This window comes from Musca autumnalis, unplaced genomic scaffold (assembly GCF_047663935.1).
Source record: "Musca autumnalis isolate F117 unplaced genomic scaffold, ASM4766393v1 scaffold_5, whole genome shotgun sequence".
Lineage (NCBI taxonomy): Eukaryota > Metazoa > Arthropoda > Insecta > Diptera > Muscidae > Musca > Musca autumnalis.
In genome coordinates this window covers 118620640-118646181 of record NW_027412088.1, presented here as the reverse complement: position 1 = coordinate 118646181, position 25542 = coordinate 118620640, and the positions used below count along the sequence as shown (strand labels likewise).

Genomic DNA, 25542 nt, shown 5'->3' with positions numbered 1-25542 from the left:
AAAAGTTGCAAGCTGGCACAAGAAACAAGGTAGATGCATCGGTGAATTGCTACCATGGTACAATAATACAGGTAGCATTATCAAGCCAGCTGATGGTAACATAATGTGTCAATTGCATTGAATTGATGTCAAATTTTGACATCTTATGTTACCAACAATTGCCGATGCGGCTACCTGTGTATTTGTACCATGATTGCTACACTAAAAATAATTTAAAATGTAACAATTTGTAAACAAGGCGGAAAAATTAAATTTGTTTTGATGTACAAAGTTGACTTTAATCAACCAAGACTAATATTTATGATGTCTAAATGATAAAATAATTCGTTTATTTATTTTAGATGGACAAACTGCGATAAAATAATTCTTTATTTGCTCTTAAGTTAGCATTAGTAGCATAATGTGCTAACATTTTCAGTATTAAATAATAAATTGGTAATTTGACGTGTGTTTTTTGAGACGAATTCAATTTACAAAAAATTCTTTTAACGTTTCAAATTCGTTCAGATGGGCTGATGCATCTACCTTGGTAATTGTGCTATGAACAAAAATCAGCTGACTGCCATTTAAATCCTCCAAAATGTATATCTAAATGCAATGAGATTTGTACTGGATTTATTAAATCCAGTCGAGGATTTATGGCTAGTCTAAATTAGCTATTAGACACTTTTTTAACAAAAAGTACGCTTGATACCATGATACAAAAATGTATCCCTGTGTGTAAAATATACCAATATGAGCAAAAAAGGGACGATATCTCATACGAGAAATTGTAAAAGTGTAAAACACGACTTTATTAGTTATTTTGTATGTATACGTAAACAAACAACAGCTGACAGTTTATATCCTCGAAAAGCTAAGTGTAACCAGCAAAGATTAACCCACTGGATCTATTAAACCCAGTGGGTTAACCTTCAATAGTGTAACCAGGGTATAAAATGATATAAAATGCCAGTCAGCTGATCTTTGTTTACGTATACATACGCGAATTTGCAAAAAGAATTGCTTGAAAATTAAAAATGGAATGGAATACTGCAAAAAATAATCTGACAAATTGCTATTAAATATGTTGTTTACAATTTATATTAAATTGAAGCTACATCCATTTTATTTTTATTTAATATTTTTTCTATTTTTCCGCTTCTGTTAGTTTTTGTGTGTTTGTGTTTACAGTTATTTGAAAAATGTAAATAATAGGGTTATGAATTTTTTACAGCCTCATATCCCTGTGTTTTTTGCCGGACCGTTTTCAATATTTAAATGGAATAAAAATTATTTTAGTCATTAATAGGCAAAATGTCATTTATTCGTGCAACAGGATATAGGATTTTCCAATTTTTTTTTTTTTAAAGTGGTTTGTGGTTGACCTTTTTTAATAATTAAATGGAATGAACGTTGTTATTTTTAAACCCAGTGGGTTAACCTTCAATAGTGTAACCAGGGTATAAAATGATATAAAATGCCAGTCAGCTGATCTTTGTTTACGTATACATACGCGAATTTGCAAAAAGAATTGCTTGAAAATTAAAAATGGAATGGAATACTGCAAAAAATAATCTGACAAATTGCTATTAAATATGTTGTTTACAATTTATATTAAATTGAAGCTACATCCATTTTATTTTTATTTAATATTTTTTCTATTTTTCCGCTTCTGTTAGTTTTTGTGTGTTTGTGTTTACAGTTATTTGAAAAATGTAAATAATAGGGTTATGAATTTTTTACAACCTCATATCCCTGTGTTTTTTGCCGGACCGTTTTCAATATTTAAATGGAATAAAAATTATTTTAGTCATTAATAGGCAAAATGTCATTTATTCGTGCAACAGGATATAGGATTTTCCAATTTTTTTTTTTTAAAGTGGTTTGTGGTTGACCTTTTTTAATAATTAAATGGAATGAACGTTGTTATTTTTGGCATTAATAGGCAAAAGTTCATTCACTCTCGCTACGTGAAATCATTTTTGAGAAAAAAGGTCAAAAAGTCATAACCCTAGTAAATAAACGGCACATGAACATAGTTGCCAATATTGGTACAGACTGCAATAGTTGCATTTTTAGGAGCAAAAAGCAGTGTTGTATATCAAAATGTTTCGATTTAACATTTGATTTAAAACAAATCCAAGTTTTGAGTTGATTATATTTTGTATGGTAAATCAGGGTGGATTTGGATGGATTAAGCACTTAAATCGAGGTAATGCCCTTAATCATCGTATAAGGGTATAGTCTAAACGGGCTATAACCGAAAATCGAGTTTTAAGTGTTTTACGAAAACCGAATAATCGAAAACCCGATTATGGCAATTCACTGCGTATCCCTATATTTGAAGCTGGGTACACATTGTCAGTTTTGAATGACAGCTTGTTGTTGCTTGCCAGTGTGGCCGTTCATTTTTGTCATTCATCATGCAACCACAAAATATTTTGTGGTTGCTCGACGGTTGGAGAGTTATCGATAGTTGCAAAAAATCGTCATTAAAAACTGACAATGTGTACTCTACTTTACCCTGCGTTTACAAATGAGAGGACTGTTGACTTCATGTATTGATTGTCAAAATCCCACAACTTGTCTATTGCTTGGTTTACATTTACGAAATCCACTCGATGAAGACAAACTGTCTGGTGTAAACGCTTAGTTAGGCAAAAACAGGGTTGTATATCATGTGCACTGTGATTTCGATGTTTATTTTGCTGAAATCACGAAATGAGACGATTCATTTTTGTATGCGAAATCATGATAAATTTTGCTTGATTCCGCGCGAAATCACGAAACGCCTTTGAAATCACGAGACGATGCCGAATGTAAACCCCGCAATAGAGAATGTCGAATGGATAAAAGAAGTGACAGCTCATACGACATTGATGGTTAGTGTAAACACCGCTTAAGCAAACGAAACAAGATGAACGGGACGAACTAGATCAACAAAAGCGTCGGATATAGTTCCAATGGTACTTTCATGGGAATACTTCATTTGAACTAGTTTGTTCCGAAAACAATCTTAATTATTTATATTTATAATTGTGTTTCATAGATGTGCGTCATTTTTATTGTTTAAATATTTCATGTTTGTAGATATTACTCGAAAGTAAATCCAGCACCAAAAGGTAATTTATAATACAAAGTAATGTCAACATATTTGTGTGAAAAAATATAAGTGAAGGAAGTGAAATTAATTCCTTTGCAATGTATATTGTAAAAAGGAATGTAAGGAGTTATTGAGGGTACTCATTCCGAAGTTCATGCTGCATGGCTTTATCCCAAACTTATAATTGCTTCCTTTAAAAAGTAATGAAATGGGAATGTTTGAAACTTGTGATAGTGAATATAGACTCTATATTATAGATGTCTTAACTAATTACATTGAAAAATGAGGTCATTGTGAGGTACGGCGAAGGGGAATGGCGAAGGATGTTTTTATTAACTACCATTTTTGTATTCTACACTCCTATGTGAGGGAGGAGGATATTTGATATTTGGCTTAACTCTAGTTTAGTAAAAACTCTCCGATTTTTCTGAAATTTTTGCCAGAGGTAGATATTTTTGCGCTGATCACGGAAATGTATAATTTTCTTGGGGGACGGACCCGGCTACCCGTTTATTGGACCAGAATGAGTATCATTGGAAAGCTTATGGAAATACCTAACCAAAAAGTGGTCATATGATGGGATTATATTCAGGTGGTCAGGTGATATAACCTAAAAACTGGTTTTTGGACCCGGATTTTTCCATAAAACTTTCAAAAAGTAGAAAATGGGTCCATTATGGGCGCCCGCTATGTCAGATTATAGCTCGCACTTTAACCTTTCCAAAATGGTGCTATATGTTGAAATACCTTCTCTGGATCCAGAGATATGGTCCTTAGAATCTTCAGAACTCGGTTCTGTGGGGCTCATTTCTTTACCTTATAGGTGTCTATGGGAAATTTTAAATTTCTAAATTGAACACAATTTTCTTTTAAATTATATTTTTTTAAGTAGCCGGCCTTCGTTCGGGGATTTAAGACTTTCTCCAAGGACAGGCGCAAATCTCGGGAACGGGAACGAAAATTTCTTTTAAATGATAAATTTTTTTTAAATAGCCGGCCTTCGGCCGTGGATTTAAGACTTTCTCCTATGGACAGGTGCAAATCTAGGGAACGGGAACACATTTTTCTTTTAAATTATAAATATTTCTTTACATAGCCGGCCTTCGGCCGGGGATTTAAGACTTTCTCCTATGGACAGGGGCAAATCTCGAGAACGGGAACGAAATGTTTTTTAATAATAATAATTTTTTCTATAAATAGCCACTTGGAGAAACCGGGTTTTCGAGATTCTAAGAGCCATATCTCTGGATCCAGAGAAGGTATTACAACATATAGCGCCATTTTGGAAAGGTTAAAGTGCGAGCTATAATCTGACATAAATTAAGCGGGCGCCCATAATGGACCCGTTTTCGACTTTTTGAGGGTTTTATGGAAAAATCCGGGTCCAAAAATCAGTTTTTAGGTTATATCAACTGACCACCTGAAAATAATCCTATCATATGACCACTTGTTGAGCTTTCCAATATATCCATTTTGCAGCAATCGGTTCAGTAGAGCCGGGTCTAACCCGGGTTTTGTACCCGGACTTTCGGGTCCAATAACTGGGTAACCGGGTCCGTCCCCCCAATAAAATTATACATTTCCGTGATCAGCGCAAAAATATCTACCTCTGGAAAAAATTTCAGAAAAATCGGAGAGTTTTTACTAAACTAGAGTTAAGCCGTTTTTTGTTTAAGTTTGTATGTAGCACATTGAAGTAGTATGAATGTTTGGACCGGATAGACCTTATATTTTTTACCACAGATAGGGCTTGCAATGCTGATCACGCCAAAAAATATATCAGGCATAAATAGAATACTCTCCCACCTGGCGGAAAAATCTGGAAAAATTACCACAGGTAGATCTTGTTGTCCTGATCACAAATATATAAACTTTTCCGGGGGGAGTCCATACTTCCCGAGATATGGGCCTCTTAAGTTCCGAAAATTCCCTTGTGAAAGTAAGAAAAATTTTTAAATTAAAAAAAATGTTGTTTTCGTGCCCTAAATTGGCTCCTGTCCATAGGAGAAAGTCTTAAATCCCCGGCCGAAGGACGGCTACTTAGGAAAAACTTACAATTTAAAAAAAAAAATTTCAAATTTTTTAGTTTAGTTTAAAACGCATTTAGTTCACATATAGCCGGCCTTCGGCCGGGGATTTAAGACTTTCTCCTATGGACAGGAACAAATCTCGGCTAACGCGAACAAAATTTTCCTTCAAACCGAAATTTTTTTTATCATCGATCCGAATACAGTCCGCATATTCAACTTATGCCAAAACAAATTATTGATATATAAAGATAAACGAAACTAGTGTCCTTTAGGGCACCTCTCGGATCGGTCTGAAATTTTCACCATAGGTAGTCCTTGGCACCCTGAATACAAAGATATATAGCATTTCGGGGGGAAGTCCATACTTCCCGAGATATGGGTCTTGACTTTTTTACTTTATCACGAATATTGCTAAAACCTATGCAATATGGGACTCGTTTAAAACACAATGCCGCCAACAGTTAAATTATAGTTCAACAGTTATTATAGTTCAACATAATAAAAAAGTGTTCTGGTGCAAAAGTGGGCTACGCGACAAAACTTTCCACGCAGAGCCACAGCATGGGTGCCACCTCCGGATCAGGATGTAGCAGATGTGCTGAAGATTATCCAGAAGCAGAATAGGTGTCTCTCTACTGCTAGCTGGAAAGCAGTGTACTCTTTGAAGGAAAGAGGAGGTACGGTGATAAAATTCGCCATGGACAACAAAAGCGCCAGCTACATAAAGGATTGTGAGGGGGAACTGTACTTCGGGTCTGGTTGCCTTCGGTTCCGTGCCGCGAAGTTACAGTAGAGAGGCTCGGCAGCAAGGGCTCCGCGTGATGCAGATTAATCTGCATCATTGCAGGGCTGCGGCTGTCGAACTTCTCATCTCCCTCACAAAAACCGAAGTAGACATGGCTTTGGTCCAGGAGCCCTATTTTTATAAGAATAGGGTTTCTGGGCTAAACGATGGGCGTTATTCTCCGCACATTACGGGGAGAAGGTAATAACCTGTATAGTAGCTAAGAAAAGTTTAAACCTTATTCAACTCTACAATTACAGTGACGGAGATACGACTGTAGTGAGGCTAGAAGTAGGTTCTGGAAGAGCCTCGGTCTACATGCCGTATGAAGCTCCTGACCCACCCGGCAGACTGCTGCGGAAGCTAGTGGAGGAGACGATGAGCAGTGCAAATTTGATAATGGGCTGTGACGCTAATGCTCATCACTTCCACTGGGGGAGCAGTGACACAAAAACAAGGGGTGAGTAAAATCGAATACGGATTTTATTTTAACTGATAATCTACGAGTATGTAATAGGGGCAATACTGCCACCTTCCGTAATAGGGGAAGGGAGGAGGTGATAAACCTAACCCTTACAAATATGGAAGATACTTCTGTAACAGACTGGAGAGTATCGGAAGAGCGCTCCTTTTCGGACAACAGAGCGATACACTTTCATGTCTCTTGCAGAAGTAAGCGGCAACCGCCTCATAGGAATCCAAGAAAGATCAACTGGGAATCTTTTAAATCTCTTGTCACTTCCAGGTTGTGTGAAATTTGTGAACCTCGCACAACAGGGGAAATTGACACTCAGGTAGAAGGTCTCACAAAGGTTCTTAAAGATTGCTATGAGAAGACCTGCCCATTAACGTATCCTGGTAGGAGATCTCAGCCAGTGGAATAAGGATTTAGCCAATCTAAGAAAAACCAGTAGGCGGGCATACAACAAAGCTAGTAGGACCAAACTAGATACTGATTGGGATCTCTATAGAGATATGTACTTTCAATAAGTATAAGAGTGAGGTTAGGAAGGCCAAGAGGAATTCTTGGATAAGCTTTAGTGAGACTATAGAGGGAGTTAGCGCAGCGGCAAGATTCCGGAAGGTGATCTCAAAGGACCGGAAAACCATTGGGAGCATCAAGAGGAATGAGGGCTCCTGGACAAACTCAAGTCTCCCGGGCCTGACGGTATCATCCCAGCGATGCTTCAAAACGCACCGCATGTTTTGATATCAAAGCTAAGGAGGATTTTTAGGGCATGCATTCTGATATCGTACATACCGGCGCTATGGAAGAAGGTAACTGTGACATACATTCCCAAAGCTGGGAAACCAAGTGACACTCTGCCGAAAGACTATAGACCGATAAGTCTTTCCTCCTTTCTTCTAAAGACTTTAGAAAGGCTACTAGATTTGGAAATCAGATCTTATATAAATCATGACCTTGTAAGCACCTCTCAACACGCTTACGTAAAAGGGAAATCGGCAGACACTGCGCTACACGAGGTTGTGGGTTGTATAGAGAAGAATATGGATGATTCAAGTTTCACCTTAGGTGCTTTCTTAGACATAGAAGGCGCGTTTAATAACGTGAAACTTGAATCAATTCACTCTGCTCTAGAATCACTAGGTGTCCCCTCAATTCTAATAAATTGGATCGATAGAATGCTTGATAGTAGGCTAATCAATTCAAGCTTAGGAGAGAGTTCTATGAAGAAGTCGGTCACCAGAGGAACGCCACAGGGAGGAGTTTTATCACCCCTGCTGTGGCTTCTGGTGCTGAACGGAATACTTACGGAGTTCGACAAGCTAAAAACCAAGGTGGTAGCGTATGCGGATGACGTAGTCATTCTAATAAGCGGGAAATTCTTATCTACGCTGTCTGAACTTATGCAAGGTGCTCTAGTGAAGCTCTCACGTTGGGCCCACCATAATGGACTTTTCACCAGGAAGAGAAAGATTGCTGCCTTCGTTCCAACAACTCTAGATAGTGTACAATTAAGTCTCTCCACGGAAGTAAAGTATCTTTGGTGTGGTCCTCGACCACAAGCTTTGTTGGAAGAGGAATACCGAGGAGCGAACAAAGAGAGGTTTAATTGCACTATATTCTTGCAAGAATACCATAGGTAAGAGCTGGCGTTTCAAACCACATGTAATACACTGGCTGTATAGGACTGTGGTTTGTCCTATCCTGACCTATGGTTGTCTTGTTTGGTGGCACGCACTCAGCAAGAAATCAAACCTTTCTAAGCTAAGTAGTGTGCAACGTGCCGCGTCAATTCTTATTACTGGAGCTATTAAAAGCACACCCCAGGCGGCGCTGAATGCTGTTTTAAATATCCAACCTCTGGACATTTTGGTACAGTATCAGGCCTCCAGTAGTGGGATTGCTGTTACCGACAAAAATCGGTAAAATTAAATCGCAAAATTATGACTAAAAACATAAAGAAAAGTTGGCATAACGGTTTGTGTCGGTAGAGGCTAGCGACTACTTTTTATTCATCGTTAACTTACCGAAAAATTTCGTTAATTATCGAAATTATAAGCATTTTAATTTTACCGACAATTATCGATAACAACAAAAATGAGTTACAGAATCCCACTACAGGTGTTCCTTGAGGCTTAGGGAACTTGGCATGTGGCGTTGCTCATTGTTTGGCCATGCAAACGTTCTACAGCGGTTGTGTAGTCAGCTATTGCTTGGAAACAGAGGGGGTGAGACCGATTACATTTTACCAACTCTTGACTTCACTATACCTGTAGTGGGATTCTGTAACTCATTTTTGCTGTTACCGACAAAAATCGGTAAAATTAAATCGCAAAATTATGACTAAAAACACAAGGAAAAGTTGGCATCACTGTTTGTATCGGTAGAGGCTAGCGACTACTTTTTATTCATCGTTAACTTACCGAAAAATTTCGTTAATTATCGAAATTATAAGCATTTTAATTTTACCAACAATTATCGATAACAGCAAAAATGAGTTACAGAATCCCACAACTGACGTTTTAATACCCGATAGGGATGAATGGGTCCAGTGCAGACCAATTCCGGATAGCCTATCTATCTTCACTGATGGGTCGAAGATGGAAGATGGAACTGGTGCTGGTGTGTACTCTGCTGAACTGAACATTAGGTACTCGTTTAAACTTAATGACAACTGCAGTGTTTTCCAGGCAGAGGTCTTTGCAATATTGAAGGCCCTAGAGGCACTAGTGGGAAGGACGGACTTAGCAAACAGGGCAGTCACTATATATGTTGACAACCAGGCAGCGCTAAAAGCAGTAGGGTCTTCCACTATAAAGTCTAGCATCGTTCGAGATTGTAGGTCTATCTTGAAAACCTGTGGTATGTCAGTAAGATTTTGTTGGGTACCTGGTCACTGTGGTGTTGAGGGAAATGAGATTGTGGATGAACTGGCGAGGCGGGGATCACAATCAAGCAACATGCAAATGGAGGTTGGTGTGAAACCTCCGCTTTGTCATTTCATAGACAAACCCACCAGGTTCTACTTTGAGAAAGCCAAAAGAACTTGGCTGGATGCTCCTGGATGTCGGCTTGCAAAGTCAATCTGGCCGGTAATCTCGGCGCGTAGAACTGTTTCTCTTCTCTCGTTGTGCAAGTCGGAGATCAGAGTTGCTGTTGGGATTATCACTGCTCACTGCAACATTAGATCTATGACTTGCAAATGGGATAACATCAGCAGTGACTACTGTAGGCTGTGTGAGGACGTAGAGGAGACGGAGTCAATTGAACATCTTCTCTGTCTGTGTCCTAGATTGAGTGCCAAAAGGCACAGGATTTTTGGCGTTCACATGACGGAATCCCTGTCTCACTTCTCCTCTTCCGACGCCACAGCCTTGCTAACATACTGCAGAGGCCTCAAATGGCTATGGAGCGGGTTAACTTAAGTATATTAGTTAATCTACCTTATTTGTCGGTAATGAACGACCAGTTGAATCTGTAAATTCCATTAATGACCTTGGAATCCTTTTAGATCACAGGCTAGACTTTAGAGATCACATTTCATTTACTACTAACAAAGCATATAAAACTTTGGGTTTTATAAAAAGATGGATTAAAGAATTTTCTGATCCACTTATAACTAAACAACTATACATATCATTTGTGCGTTGCATATTAGAATATGGTTCAATTATTTGGAATCCAGTATATAACATCCACTCTAACTCAATAGAATCGCTACAAAAACAATTTTTATTGTTCTGTCTCCGACATAGAGGCTGGAGTATACAGTCACTGCCGTCTGATTGATCTGTCTGAAAACCGTGATGTATTGAAGAGAAAAATAATATTATACTTAAATGGATCACAATGAATATAATCCCTTGGCACTCCTAATATTTGTAAATATATATATATATATATAATTAACGTAGTCTGTAAGGATCTTGTATCTATAGACATAAGTAAATAAAAAAAAAAAAAAGTGCTATTCTGTATACAAATTTTACCGATTTTTGTCGGTAGTTTATGTCGGTAATTATCGAAAATCATCGGTCAGTTACCGACGAAAAAAAAGATTCGTTAAGTCTACCGACATTAACGAATTTTCATATTTTAAACCAAAAAATCAATGAAAATGACATTTTTAAGAAATGGCTTTGCAGTATATTTCATTGCAAATAAAAAGGGAAGCAGAGATACATTTCCTTACATAGAAAAAAATAAAATTCTGCGACATATGGAGGATCCTTATGACACATTACAAATTCGAGATGGATACATTTTATGAAATAATGAATGAAATTGGGGATCATTTGGAAACCTCCAGAATTGCGGGGAAAAAATGTCTGAGAAAATAATAACTATTTTCAGAACGAACGAAATATTTTGAGGATATATCCAGCAAACCAAATGTCTGATGTCCGACACGTCTGAACAATTTCGGAAGCAAAGTCGTTCAGATTTCGTTCCGATTTCTAAACGAATGTCGGAAAGAAATTTCCTTTCCGAATTTCAAAAGGATTTTCTACAGATTTCGTTACGAAATCGGACCGAAATCGATCCGATGTCGCTCCGACATTTCGTTCCGAAATTATGTCAACCACTTCATACAACTTTCGTTAAGATATCGTTACGATTTCGGATTAGATATCGGACGTATCGTCAGAATTTTGTTCCGATTTCGTTACGATGTCGGAACGATTGGTTTGCTGTGTATTTACTGATATACATAAAAATGTACATATTGGTGGTATCGATTAGCATCAACAATAAAAGAAGGAAAAATATCACCATGGTCGTCATATTTCCTGATAATACGTAATTCTGAAATAATTGACCAATATACACAATTTAAAAATTAAAGTTCAATATATATGTACTTATGAAATGTTAGGATTATTCTACATCTTCCGTTTGAATCTCTATTCGATGGAACTAAAAATATCCCTCCACATCATTAAAATTCTGACAATTCAACCAATTTGTCGAATATTACACCATATTTACATAAGAGCTTGTCGGGTAAACATCCTTTATGAAAATTTATACGTATGTATACGCACGCAAAGGAATTGACGATCAAAATCCCCTGGATTTTCTAAATATACATTGTCGGCCAAAACTAAAGCACCCCCTCAGTACATTTGAAATCAATATTTCGTTCCATATTCTCTATTCTGGATGACACAGGCACATCTTTTAGGCACAGATGATACTGAATTATTAATTATTACAGGCGAAATAATTGATTTTCGGAACATTTAGCTTAAATCCTCAAAATACTGAAAATCTGGAGGCATCGTTATTTGGGGGCTATACCCAAACGTGGACCCAGGTCCACAATTTTTGGTGGAAATGTTTTGTGACCACTAGGAACCCTAAGTACCAAATTAAAGCTAATTTAGTAGGCAAATGTGGCTTAAATACCCAAAATACCGAAGATCGGAAGGTACCGCTATAAAGAGTGGAGACGGTATTTACCGGGTAAATACCCATTTGTGGGTATTTATTTGGGTATTTACTATATTGAATCGCCAATACAACATCTTACACCCAATTCTGGGGTATATGATGTGAAATCGTTTCAAACTGGACAGTTTTACAATACTTTAAGCAAGTGGGTAAATACCCGAGTATTTACCCAAATGTTGGGTAAACCAACTTGACGTAGGCTGACGAAATTTGGCAAAAAAAAACTTTCTTATATCAATAGTATTAAAGACATTGAAAATGGAGTCAATGGGTCCATGTTTTGATATAGCCCCCATATAGCCGTAACTCCCTATTTAAGGTATTTTTCATCTATTAGCCACATTTTACAACCAAATTGGCAGTAATTTGGCACAGTGAGTCCTCAAGGAGTATAATATATCCTTGCACATATTTGTCAACGTAGGTCCACGTTTTCCTGTAGCCCCCATATAAGGGTACCCCGATTTAGAGTATTTACCCAAAAGTGGGTAAAAACTCGTTAACTGTCGAACCACTTGGGTCCATGTTTTCATATATCCTCCATATAACCGTACCTCCCGATTTAAGGTATTTTTCACATATTAGCTACATTTTACAACCAAATTGGCTGTAATTTGGCACAGTGAGTCCTCAATGAGTATAAAATATCCTTGCAAACATTTGTCAACGTAGGTCCACATTTTCTTATAGCCCCCATATAAGGGTATCCCGATTTCGAGTACTTACCCAAATATAGGGTAAAAATTCTTTATCTGCCAAACCACTTGACGTAGGCTGACAAAATTTGGCTCAAAACTTTCATATATCAATAGTATTAAAGGTATTGAAAATGGAGTCCCTGGTTCGATGTTTTGATATAGTCCCAAATAGCCGTACGTCCCGATTTAGGTATTTTTTACCTATTAGCCACATTTTACAATCATACTGACTGTAATTTTGTACAGTGAGTTCCCAATATGTATAAAATATTCTTGCAAAAAATTGTCGACGTAGGTCCACGTTTTCTTGTAGCCCCAATATGGGTTTCTAAAATCGGGAGGTACGGCTATATCAAAACGTGGACCCAGGGACTCCATTTTCAATACCTTTAATACTATTGATATATGAAAGTTTTGAGCCAAATTTTGTCAGCCTACGTCAAGTGGTTTGGCAGATAAAGAGTTTTTACCCTATATTTGGGTGGGTAAATACTCGAAATCGGGGTACCTTATATGGGGGCTACAGGAAAACGTGGACCTACGTTGACAAATATGTTGAAGGATATATTATACTCCTTGAGGACTCACTGTGCCAAATTACAGCTAATTTGGTTGTAAAATGTGGCTAATAGATGAAAAATACATTAAATCGGGAGGTACGGCTATAAGGAGGCTATACCAAAACATGGACCCAGGGACTCCATTTTCAATACCTTTAATACTATTGATATAAGAAAGTTTTGAGCCAAATTTTGTCAGCCTACGTCAAGTGGTTCGCAGATAAAGAGTTTTTACCCTATATTTGGGTAAATACTCGAAATCGGGATACCCTTATATGGGGGCTATAAGAAAATGTGGACCTACGTTGACAAATGTTTGCAAGGATATTTTATACTCATTGAGGACTCACTGTGCCAAATTACAGCCAATTTGGTTGTAAAATGTAGCTAATAGGTGAAAAATACCTTAAATCGGGAGGTACGGTTATATGGGGGTTATATGAAAACATGGACCCAGAGACCCCATTTTCAGTACCAGATGTTCTCTTGATATAGGGTAGGTATTTACCCACTGTCCATCTCTAATAAAGAGGCTACACCAAAACATTAGCCGATATTGTTCACATTCATGCAAAAGTGATGCTACAGCACCCACTGGTCAAATAAAAAATCCCTTAGATTTAAAAATTAGCAAAATAACGATTCACAGAAGAACGGTAACGCCGGCTTATTCAGTCAACGATCAGCAAAAACAAACTTTTCATATTGACAAAAAAGAAGGAGCCAGACAGGAAGTCGCCAAGACCCATTTGAACTGGAGTGTAAAAAATGGAGGACTGTGCTTGTTTTCCGATGAATCTATGTTTAATTTATAGTATTCAGATGGTAAAAGCCGTGGACCAAATGGGCAACCTTTAAATCCTAAATATTGCAAAAACGCTGTAAAACGTGGAGGCGGAACTTAATAGTCTGGGATTTTTCTCGGGCCAACGGATTGGACCAATTCGTAAAATTAATGGAATTATTGATCGTTTCAAGTATCGTACGTATTAAAAGGAGCGATGTTTGGCTTATGCCAAAGAAGAGATGTCACTTAGAAGATAACGAGCCAAATCATGTATCGAAATGGGTTAATGAGTGATTCCAAAACAATTCGACAGAAGTCCTCCATTGGCCTGCCCAATACCGTCATTTTAGCTCCCGATTGGGACTTGTTGGAGATCGTTAACTCAAAAATCAACCGAAAAAAATGCAAAACCAAAGAAAATTTATTTGAAGCCGCAAAAGAAGCGTGGGAAGCAATATCGCCTGCAATAATTAATAATTTAATATCCTCTATATCAAAGAACCCTTCCCCAATTTTATGACGACTCGAGCTCAAGAATAAGTGTGACTGATGAATTCGTTTAAATGCGAATTCAACCGAAAACACCTAAAAACTCTCGTAGCCCAAAAGTAATCAATTTGAACTTCACCCCACTTTAAACTTGTTGTTTTTAAATTTGAAAACAACAAATATGAGATTAAGCTTGACTACATACAAATAGCAAGTAAAACACACATCTCAACAAAACTGCCAAAGTGAATCTAAAAAAAAGAAAAATAAAAAATAAATTTATAACTTTGTTTTCTTAAAAAAATATCATTTTAAACAAGTAAAAAGCGTTAAATTCGGCCGGGCCGAACTTTTTATACCCTCCACCATTAAATATTCTGTACTAAAATTGAATAATTATTTTCTATCCTGTCCACAATTTGTGGCGAAGATATTCTGTGACCACTGATACCAAAATAAATTAAAAAAATGCATACAAAAATGTATTCCATTTGTTGGCAACCTTATATGGGGATAAATCAAAGTGTGGACCTATGCTGATAATTGTTGTTGGAAAAGTTTTGTGTCCAGTGGGAACCTCAAATGTCGAATTGCAGATACTTCGGTCAGAAATTGTAGCTAAAATCCTCAAAATACCGAAAATCGGGAGGTACCGTTATATGGGGGCTATACCAAAACATGGACCAATGTTGACAATTTTTAGTAGAAAAGTTTTTTGACCACTGGGAACTTCAAACGGCAAATTACAGGTAGTTTGGTTAAAAATTGTAGCTAAAATTCTCAAAATACCGAAAATCGGGAGGTACCTTTATATGGGGGCTATACCAAACATGGACCTATGTTGACGATTTTTGGTGGAGAAGTTCATGACCATTGATAAACTCAAATGTCAAATTACAGCTAGGTAGGTTAATAATTGTAGTTAAATTTCTCAAAATACCGAAAATCGGTAGGTACCGTTATATGGGTGCTATACCAAAACATGGACCTATGCCCATACCTTTTGGAATGTAAGTTTGTTGGTCACTAGGAACCCTAAATATCAAATTATAGCTAATTCGGCTTGAAAATGTGACTAAAAACGTAAAAATACCTGAAATCGGGCGGTACCGTTATATGGGGGCTATACCAAAACGTGGTCCGATATGGCCCATCATCGAACTTGACCTGCCTGCAAACAAAAGACGCATTTTTGTGGATGCTAGAGTGATTACCACAGACGGACGGACACTAATAGATCGACTTAGAATTTTACGCTGATCAAGAAAATATATACTTTATAGGGTCGCACCACGCTGTGGTGGAGGGTATAAAAATGTACTGAGGGGTTGCTTTAGTTTTGTCCGACACTGCAGTCATATGTAAACGTACATTTATAGTTTTAAGTGCGATTTTTTTAATTTTTAAGTTGAATTTTTCTACATGTAATTTGAACCATAATCGTTTTATATACAATAGTGATTTAAATAATTTCTTTAGAAATTTGAATTATGTTAATTTTGAATGCGCATTATTTCATTTAAAGTGTGATCTACTGATATTCGTCGCTAAATTTTTGTATCGATAACTTTGAGTTACAGAATAGCACGTTCGGTATTTCATTTCATTTTTTTTTTCATTTCATTTTATTTATTTATTCAGTAATAAAGAAGCCTAGGTGGCCAATAATATATTACAAAGGTAAAATACGCCTGATACTTATATAATAATAAATTCATATTCATTAAAAACAGAATAAAAATGATCTCAAATTACATGTTGGCTCCCCAGCCATATAAAGAAAAGAATGTGAAAACTACAGAAAATATTACAAGTCATGCCAGTGATAGATATTGCCAACACTCAAATCAAGGGACAAGAGATTGGTTAAGAAACGACATCAATTTAAGTCGAAATACGTTGTTAGAGTGGGAAAAAATTCTCAAGTCATGCGGTAAACCATCCACATGCGAGCTATTCTAACAACAAAAGATTTAGCATACACGGACCTAGCATTTATGAAAACTTGAGGATTTCTGGTGGATCTAGAAAACATAAACATAGAACGCAAGGCAATAGGCCTACCAGTCTTCACAACATTGTAGAACAAAATCAAATTACGATATTTTAGAAAATTTTTGAATGAACAACCCAGAAACCTTTGTACATGACTAGATATGTGGTTTCTCCTAGGTATGTTGTAAACAAACCGTACTATAGTATTTACTACACGCCTCAACTTCAGAATATTATTCGAACATGTGCCCGAAACAACCTCTAAGCCATATAAAACATGGGACATTAAAAGCGAGTGAGCTATGATGTTTCTAACACGAAGCGGTAAGAACATATTAGTGGATCTTATTCTCCGCAAAACGCCCCAGACTCTACCAGCGATGCCATCAATATGAGGTTTAAAATTTAATTTGGTGTCTAGAACTACACCCAGACATTTATGTCTATCAACACATTCCAGTTGATCACTACCAAGAAACAGATTCAAATTCACCAACGAACGATTGGAAGGGCAAAAAATCATAGCTTTCGTTTTGGAGGCATTGACCTTTAAAGAATTCAAGGAGGTCCAGTTCAAAAGGCGATTCAAATAGGAGTTTATCGAACTTTCCAAAATGTCAACACTAGTCGTAGTACCAGAAAATAATAGAAATACATCGTCAGCAAAAAGGAAGGTGGCGCATGTACGAGGGTTAAATATGTTTGGAAGGTCATTAATATAAAGAATAAACAGCAACGGCCCAAGTACTGATCCTTGTGGGACCCCTGAAAACAATTCAATAAAATTGGATTCTACTCCATTCCAAACAACAAATTGCGTTCTTCCAACTAGATAGGAATATATGAGCCTACAAGCAGACCTAGAAAAGCAGTAATCCCTATTAAGTTTAGCTATCATAGTTTTATAACAAATGCTGTTGAAAGCCTTAGACATATCAAGCGATACCAAAACATTAACCTTGTTATAGTTCATATTTAAACGGATAGAATCAGTAAGATGTAGGAGTAAGGAAGAAGTGTTATGTCCATATCGGAAAGCATACTGAGAATGAAATATCATTGGAATTGCTTTTTGATTACGTGTTCAACTACCTTAGACAAGGCGGGTAAGATTGAGATAGGACGAAGGTCATCAGGTCCACGAATGACTTTATTTTTGGGTATGGGTACAACTCGAGCAGTTTTCCAGATTTTAGGGAAAGTAGATGACGTTAAAATAGAATTCACCAAATCTAGTACAAATGACGCAATGAAGGAAAAAATGTGCTTAATGAAGTGAATAGGGATTCCATCAATACCGATGGATCTGGATTTGACCTTAAAAACAGCCTCTAATAATTCCTGTTCATCAATGCACCTAAAAGACCGAGAATGGTCAGAATCAAAAATTTCATCAAAATCAATAGTTTCATCATTCTGCGTAGAAATGGCATAAGATTCATTGATAGCATTCACATCTTCATCAAAACAAACATCATCAGAATTCATACAACCAGGAGCATTAATAACCTTCCACAAACCTGTCGAATTTAATCTAGAAAACAGTTTAGTGAAATGTATTCTTCTCTCTTTACGTATTGTACTTTTTGCTTTGTTACGAAGTCTGCAGTAAGAATTCCAGTTTTCGGTAGACTGGTTAGATAAATACGCAGAATATGCCTGGTCCCTTAACGATCTATAAAATACAACTTTCCTGCATTTCATCCAAGGGTCATTACAGTAAGAGATACTCTTCCTAACAATAGGAACAAAAGTGAATAATCTTTTAAAAAGACGATCATGTGCAGCACATTAGTGTCAATATCTACAGCTTGAAAAAAAGAACGCTGGTCAAATTCATACATGAACGTATGTAATCCACTCCAATCGATATTATGGAAGTCATGGTATTCAACATATTCAGGCAGTCTACAAGAATTAAACCTCAAGCAAGCAAAAATCATGACATGGTCAGTTATAGAAGGGCACTGAACCTGGTCCATAACGCAAAGCAAATTAAAATCACTGACAAGCCAAAAGTCAATAAGAGATGTATTGGCCGACAATTATGACTTACTGACAAATCAAGTCTTGCACAAAGTGAACGTACTAAGTTAGCCTTACTAGAGTTAAAAAGATTGCAGTTGAAGTCACCAGAAATTAAAATATTAGTATATCTAGCAAGAAGTTCACCATGATAGTTTTCAAATATCCGCAAATCGCCCCTAGGAAGGTAAACAGTACCGAATAAAAAAGTAATATCACCATAAGTAATCTCCAGAAAAATTGATTCACAACCTACTTCGGAAGTTTTATAGACAGATTTATATTTTATTCCGTTCAAAACATATATTCCTACTCCTCCGCCCCTACCAGCAGTGATTCGATCATTGCGTACAAATTTATAGCCCGGTATGTTTACAGCACGATCAGAAATGTCAGCAGACAACCATGTTTCACAAACAGCAAACAAATCAAAATCGCTATCTCTGAATATGCTTCTAAGCTCATCCAGTTTTGTTGGTGGCTTTATACTTCTGCAGTTAAGATGCGCAATTTTGAATTGGGATTGGTAAGGATGCAATACAGATTTGAAGTAAGCACTATCACTGACAATATGACCAAGATTAGAGTTTAAAGACATCAAAAAATAATGATAAAGAGAATATGGCGGGGACCAAAAAGTATAGTGAGATACATAAAAAATAATACTAAATCTCATTTCAAAAATCATATCGAATAACAATCTTCATCAAATATGTGGCTAATCGAACGTTAATGAGATCAAAAACAGTAATAAACACAGCAGTCTATAATTGAGAAAGAATTTGGATCATAATAGACAAAAAAATAAACTTAAACTTAAAGACAGTAAGTAATGTACAACATTATGCATAAGTGTATACGTACAAAATATTAACTAAATTAAAAATGGTGAAAGAAAAAAGCAATTTAGAGAATTTTAATTCTATATACAAAATGAGGAACCAATATAGTTAAACCGAAATTGTAAGCATTAAAAATACGGCCTATACTATTATTAAGAGGCAAATGGACAGTTCATAGTCGGACAGACAAGGGCAGCACTTATAAAACGGACTCAAACCAAAAATTGTAACAAATACTATAGAACTGATACACCGGAATGAGTTCCATTAAGTAATTCTTCACAACCAGCAGCATCCTTGGTAATCTTAGTTCCATCAGACATTGTAAGTTCCGCAATGAGTTTATCAGAATTAGTGACCTTAAACCTTGTAATAATCTTGTATCTAAGAAGCTTTCTGCAGTCAGCATGCAATTTACTAAGAGCCGGAGAAAAGTGATCGTTGAGATAAATCCTTTTGTTAACAGAAACTTCAGCAGGCAAACCAGTATTTACAAGATCGAATACAATTGGAGTTCTTGTTTTAAGACCACTAAAGTATTTCCTCATGATGTTATCACGTATAAAGACATCGTTGAATTTTATTAAAACAGACTTCTTTCGATTGATGTAGCACGCATAATTAATATCGTGACGAATAATTGGTATGTCATAAAACAACTGGCTCTATAAAATTATCTAATCCTTCTGGCAAACCACTGATGATAATGTCAGCTCTATTTATTTTCCTATGCAAAAGATTGTTCTCATGTCATAGTTGGCACAATTTTGCATCAGTATTAGAATCAACTTTTTTTATTACATTGTGGCATTCCAAAATTTGAGATTCAACATTCTTAAAGAACATAGACATATCATTCTTCATTTGCACAACAGCGTCCAATGCCTTTTTAACCTCACTCCTTTCTTCGCCATGCACTCGCAGCAAACTGTAAATTTTTTCATTAAGCCGGTTAAAATCACTCCCCAACGACGACGTGCTAGAAGCATCTGGGCTGTTATTCACACAGGTAGGGCAAGTGTACGAAAGCGACTTATTTGTAGACAAGGCGTCCAGTAGTTCATTAGATAACCCAACACATGCTGGATGCACCCAAAGGTCACAGCGGCAACATTGAACTCCTCCCTTCGATTTGCAAATATTACCAGAACAAACAGAGCATTTGGCTGCTGACGGCATTGTCGATTAGGTTATAATAAACAATCGTTCGTGTAAACAACAACAAGTGCAAACAACAGAGCAGCAATCGAAGATCAACAATTAAATTCAACTAAAACACCGTAGAACTTGAAAAATTTTATATCATCCGTAGAAATCGTAGTTATAAATCAATAATTCCACAATTTGCAACAATAATTATCCAAAACTTTATCAAATAATGTATAATTAACAAGAGTTCGATCAGCCAAACAAAAAACGCGTGCTACTCAGGCATAGTGTTGCCAACTTCCCGAACATTTTCGTTAATTAACGATATCGGTTCGGTAGAAAAAAGTTACAGACTCCCACTACAGAAGCGACTAATTGTTACTACGATAACTTGCTTCCTTTACAATATCGAATATATAGTAGTACCAGAATGACTATTCTTCATCGCCACTACTCATCTTTGGAATACTCTTCCACATGATAATCAAATTATCAACATCGCATCTAATTTGAAACATAAACTTGACCACTATATTCGTAATAATTAATATTTTGAAACTTTTTGTCCTCCTTATATAATTGGGATCAAATTTGTTTTTCTTCTTTTTTATTTCAAAATTTTAAATGTTAACTATTCGTTTATATTCGTTATTTTTTAAAACATACAAATTTATCATGGTAGAAAAAACCAGGTAAAGTAAGTACTACAACAAATACAACTCAACAACAACCACATAGGAATTTGTTTTTGTTTGTAACGTCAGTGTCAAAGATAAATGTAAACAAAATAAGGGAATGTCTATAAATTATTGGAAATTAAAAAAATAATATTTGTCACATTTGATTTAATATTTTGGAAAACATGATTGAAAACTCGTTAGATTTTCAACTTGAATGTTTCTATATCATTCCACTAAATGCATTATTTCTCACAGAAAGTATAATTCTTGCAAATATGTTTGAGGTCGCTGGAAATTCATTGAAAAAGGAGAAGCTGGTTCAATTTATTGTTTTTGAAAACAAAATAGCACATGTTTATTAGGACTTTACTTTTTAAAAATTCTCAAAATACCACACCATATTAAAAAAAATTTGTACCGCCTCTACAAGCGGTGATTTAGTGTGCGGCACGTCTTTCGGACTTGGAGGAGGTTACATGTCATTTATATGAAGAAGTCTTTATGTGAAATAGTTTTTTTTTCTGGTGAATATATTTTTTCTTCAAAAAATATATATCCTTAATATACATCGAACATAGAAATAAATACATATATAAAATGTCGTATGGAATTTGACAGTAACATTATTACAGCCCAGTTCAGTCAGCTGGGAATTGCTGTTACCTTTTCTTGTTCTACCATGCAAATTTATATTATTTTTATATACAGATGTAATACAGTATTTCTTGTTGTACAGGCATACATAAATAACACTGTGCAACAAAATGGAGCTCAAAGTCTGGGGGGTGGAAAATGCCTACTGAAGATGAAAGCCCTTGGTGAGTATATACAGCACCCCGAAGGACAGATTCGCCGTGAGTCGAACTTTCGCGATATGGCGTGATGAATATTTTGCTGGAGACCCTAAAAGCCATCTGGAATCAGCGTTATATCTCTGTTCGGTGTTGTCTAAGCATATATTTAAGATGACATGTCTTCAGTCAAATCAAATGAGGATTTTTTTCGTAGAAGTGGCACAAGATGACATTTTTCAGCTTCGGAATATTCTACAAAAATGTCGCTCGGAAGATTTTAGGTACGGTTCCCAAAGACATAAAATCGGTAAAGTCTTGTTTAAGCGGTCGTTTTTCACTTTTACCCGAATCTTGCTCAGACAGCCCTATATCTATTTATATCAATATATTATTGTTAACCTATTGATGACCTAGAATTCTCGCAGTCATTAAAACTGTTGTACCTCGTTTTGCTAAGCACGTTAATTTCATTATTTTTTGGAATAAAGATCCGAATATCCGAATTTTGGAACCGTACATATATTCTGATATTAAAAACGAATTTGTATCCGGTTTTTATGAACCGATTAACCGTATATGTATATTATTAGAATGCTATTAAGATTGTCAATCAGATATGATTAATATGCATTAGACATTTTAAGCGGCTTTGGTGCTGGAACAAAATAACCGTATTTTTTAACCGTTTCTTAACGTTTGTGAGGATTGAATTCTGGGATGGTGACCCATTATTGCAAGTGTAAAAAGTTACGTAACTGAATTTCAAGTGGGTTTAGGGTTCTACTGGGACAGTATGACACTAAATGTTCTACAGAAATCGCCTTAAATCGATTTGACATAGCACATACTGTCCCAGTAGAACCCTAAACCCACTTGAAATTCAGTTACGTAACTTTTTACACTTGCAATAATGGGTCACCATCCCAGAATTCAACCCGCCATAACTCAAAGTTTCGGCTCACGGCGTTTCTGCCCTTCAGGGTTCTGTATGTCCTCACCAAGGGCTTTCACCTACAAAAAGAATTTTCTACCCCCCAGGTCATGATCATAATTTTTTTTTCACGCACAGAAATGTTTCCTTACAAACGTTAAGAAACGGTTAAAAAATACGGTTATTTTGTTCCAGCACCAAAGCCGCTTAAAATGTCTAATGCATATTAATCATATTTGATTGACAATCTTAATAGCATTCTAATGATATACATATACGGTTAATCGGTTCATAAAAACCGGATACAAATTAGTTTTTAATATCAGAATATACGGTTCCAAAATTCGGATATTCGGATCTTTATTCCAAAAAATAATGAAATTAACGTGCTTAGCAAAACGAGGTACAATAGTTTTAATGACTGCGAGAATTCTAGGTCATCAATAGGTTAACACTAATATATTGATATAAATAGATATAGGGCTGTCTGAGCAAGATTCGGGTAAAAGTGAAAAACGACCGCTTAAACAAGATTTTATCGATTTTATGTCTTTAGGAACCGTACCTAAAATCTTCCGAGCGACATTTTTGTAGAATATTCCGAAGCTGAAAAATGTCTTCTTGTGCCACTTTTATTACGGTTCTTGAAATAAAGAACGAAAAGGACATTGAAGGAAGCGAGTTAGAAGGTCGAAATGTTCTACGAAAAAAATCCTCATTTGATTTGACTGAAGACATGTCATCTTAAATATATGCTTAAACAACAGCGAACAGAGATATAACGCTGATTCCAGATGGCTTTTAGGGTCTCCAGCAAAATATTCATCACGCCATATCGCGAAAGTTCGACTCACGGCGAATCTGTCCTTCGAGGTTCTGTACATACTCACCAAGGGCTTTCATTTCCAATAGGAATTTTCCACCCCCCAAAATTTCGGTTCACAGTGTAATTAAACATTGTATTCTTGCAGTTCTGGAACAGGCATGATATAACGTGTGTGTGTGTATGTTTATCTGACTTAAATGTCGTTAAGGGCACCTCTCGGATCGGACTGAAATTTTTATAATAGATAGCCCTTGGCACATTGAGTACAACGATAAATAATTTTCCGGGGGGAAGTACATATGTACTTCTCGAGATATGGGTCTTGACATTTCGGAAATTTCGTACTTTAAAACCATTAGGTTGTTTGTGGGCACCTCTCGGATCGGTCTGAAATTTTTTAGTGGATAGTCCTTGGCACTCTGAATACAACAACTATTGGTCTGTTCCAGTACTGCAAGAATCTACTAATTTTTACTATTTTTTCGATAACATAAAGGAACAAATGTTATCGTCGTAAAAATAGTAGCTCCTTGCAGGTTCTGGAACAATGCATATACATAATTTTCTGGGGGGAAGACCATAATTCCCGAGATATGGGGTTGTTTGTGGGCACCTCTCGGATCGGTCTGAAATTTTTTAGTGGATAGTCCTTGGCACTCTGAATACAACAACTATTGGTCTGTTCCAGTACTGCAAGAATCTACTAATTTTTACTATTTTTTCGATAACATAAAGGAACAAATGTTATCGTCGTAAAAACAGTAGCTCCTTGCAGGTTCTGGAACAATGCATATACATAATTTTCTGGGGGGAAGACCATATTTCCCGAGATATGGGTCTTGACATCTTCGAAATTTCGGGCCTTAAAAACACCATTAGGTTGTTTATGGGCAACTCTCGGATCGGGCTAACATTTTTACAGTATATAGCCCTTGGCACCCTGAATACGATATTTAGCATTCCGGGGAGAAGTCTATACTTCCCGAGATATGGGTCTTGACATTTTACAATTCTAAAGTGGGCAACGTGTGAACGCGACAAAAGCCGAAGCCGGCTACTTAGGAAACTTAAATTTAAAAGAAAGCTTTGATCGCGTAGCCCCCTTTTGCACCTGTCCATAGGAGAAAGTCTTAAATCCCCGGCCAAGGCCTGCTACTTAAGAACACTTACAATTTAAAAGAAAGTTTTGTCGCGTAGCCCACTTTTGCACCAGAACAATTTTTTATTATGTTGAACTATAATAATTTAACTGTTGGCGGCATTGGAAAATACTCTTCGTGTGTTTTAAAACGAACCCCATATTGCATAGGTTTAACAATATTGGTGATAAAAGTAAAAAAGTCAAGACCCATATCTCGGGAAGTATGGACTTCCCCCCGAAATGCTATATATCTTTGTATTCAGGGTGCCAAGGACTACCTATGGTGAAAATTTCAGACCGATCCGAGAGGTGCCCTAAAGGACACTTGTTTCGTTTATCTTTATATATCAATAATTTGTTTTGGCATAAGTTGAATATGCGGACTGGATTCGGATCGATGATAAAAAAATTTTCGGTTTGTAGGAAAATTTTGTTCGCGTTTGCCGAGATTTGTTCCTGTCCATAGGAGAAAGTCTTAAATCCCCGGCCGATGGCCGGCTATATATGAACAAAATGCGTTTTAAACTAAACATATCGTCAAAACCAAGGGATTTTAGGACTTTCGGAGCCTATATCTCGGGAAGTATGGACTTCCTGCCCATGATATATGGAACAAATTTTTCCAGCTGACGGAAAAAAATTGACTCGTTTTAAAACACACGAAGAGTATTTTCCAATGCCGCCAACAGTTAAATTATTATAGTTCAACATAATAAAAAAGTGTTCTGGTGCAAAAGTGGGCTACGCGACAAAACTTTCTTTTAAATTGTAAGTGTTCTTAAGTAGCCGGCCTTGGCCGGGGATTT

General features: G+C 36.4%; 1 protein-coding gene across 5 annotated transcripts in view; it reads left to right on the top strand.

Annotated features, from left to right (window-relative positions):
- sigmar (Tumor necrosis factor alpha-induced protein 8-like protein sigmar) overlaps positions 1–25542 on the top strand; it is a 139371-nt gene that overhangs the window by 26379 nt on the left and 87450 nt on the right. Inside the window, exon 1 of one of the 5 annotated variants that reach the window (XM_073956093.1) lies at positions 2923–3104. The exons of 2 other annotated variants lie outside the window; for them this stretch is intronic. The gene's annotated coding sequence lies outside the window, so the exon portion shown is untranslated. Of the gene's footprint in view, positions 1–2922; positions 3105–22966; positions 22972–25542 lie in introns of those variants that run through there. 2 more of the 5 variants (XM_073956090.1, XM_073956092.1) reach the window with 2 other exon arrangements.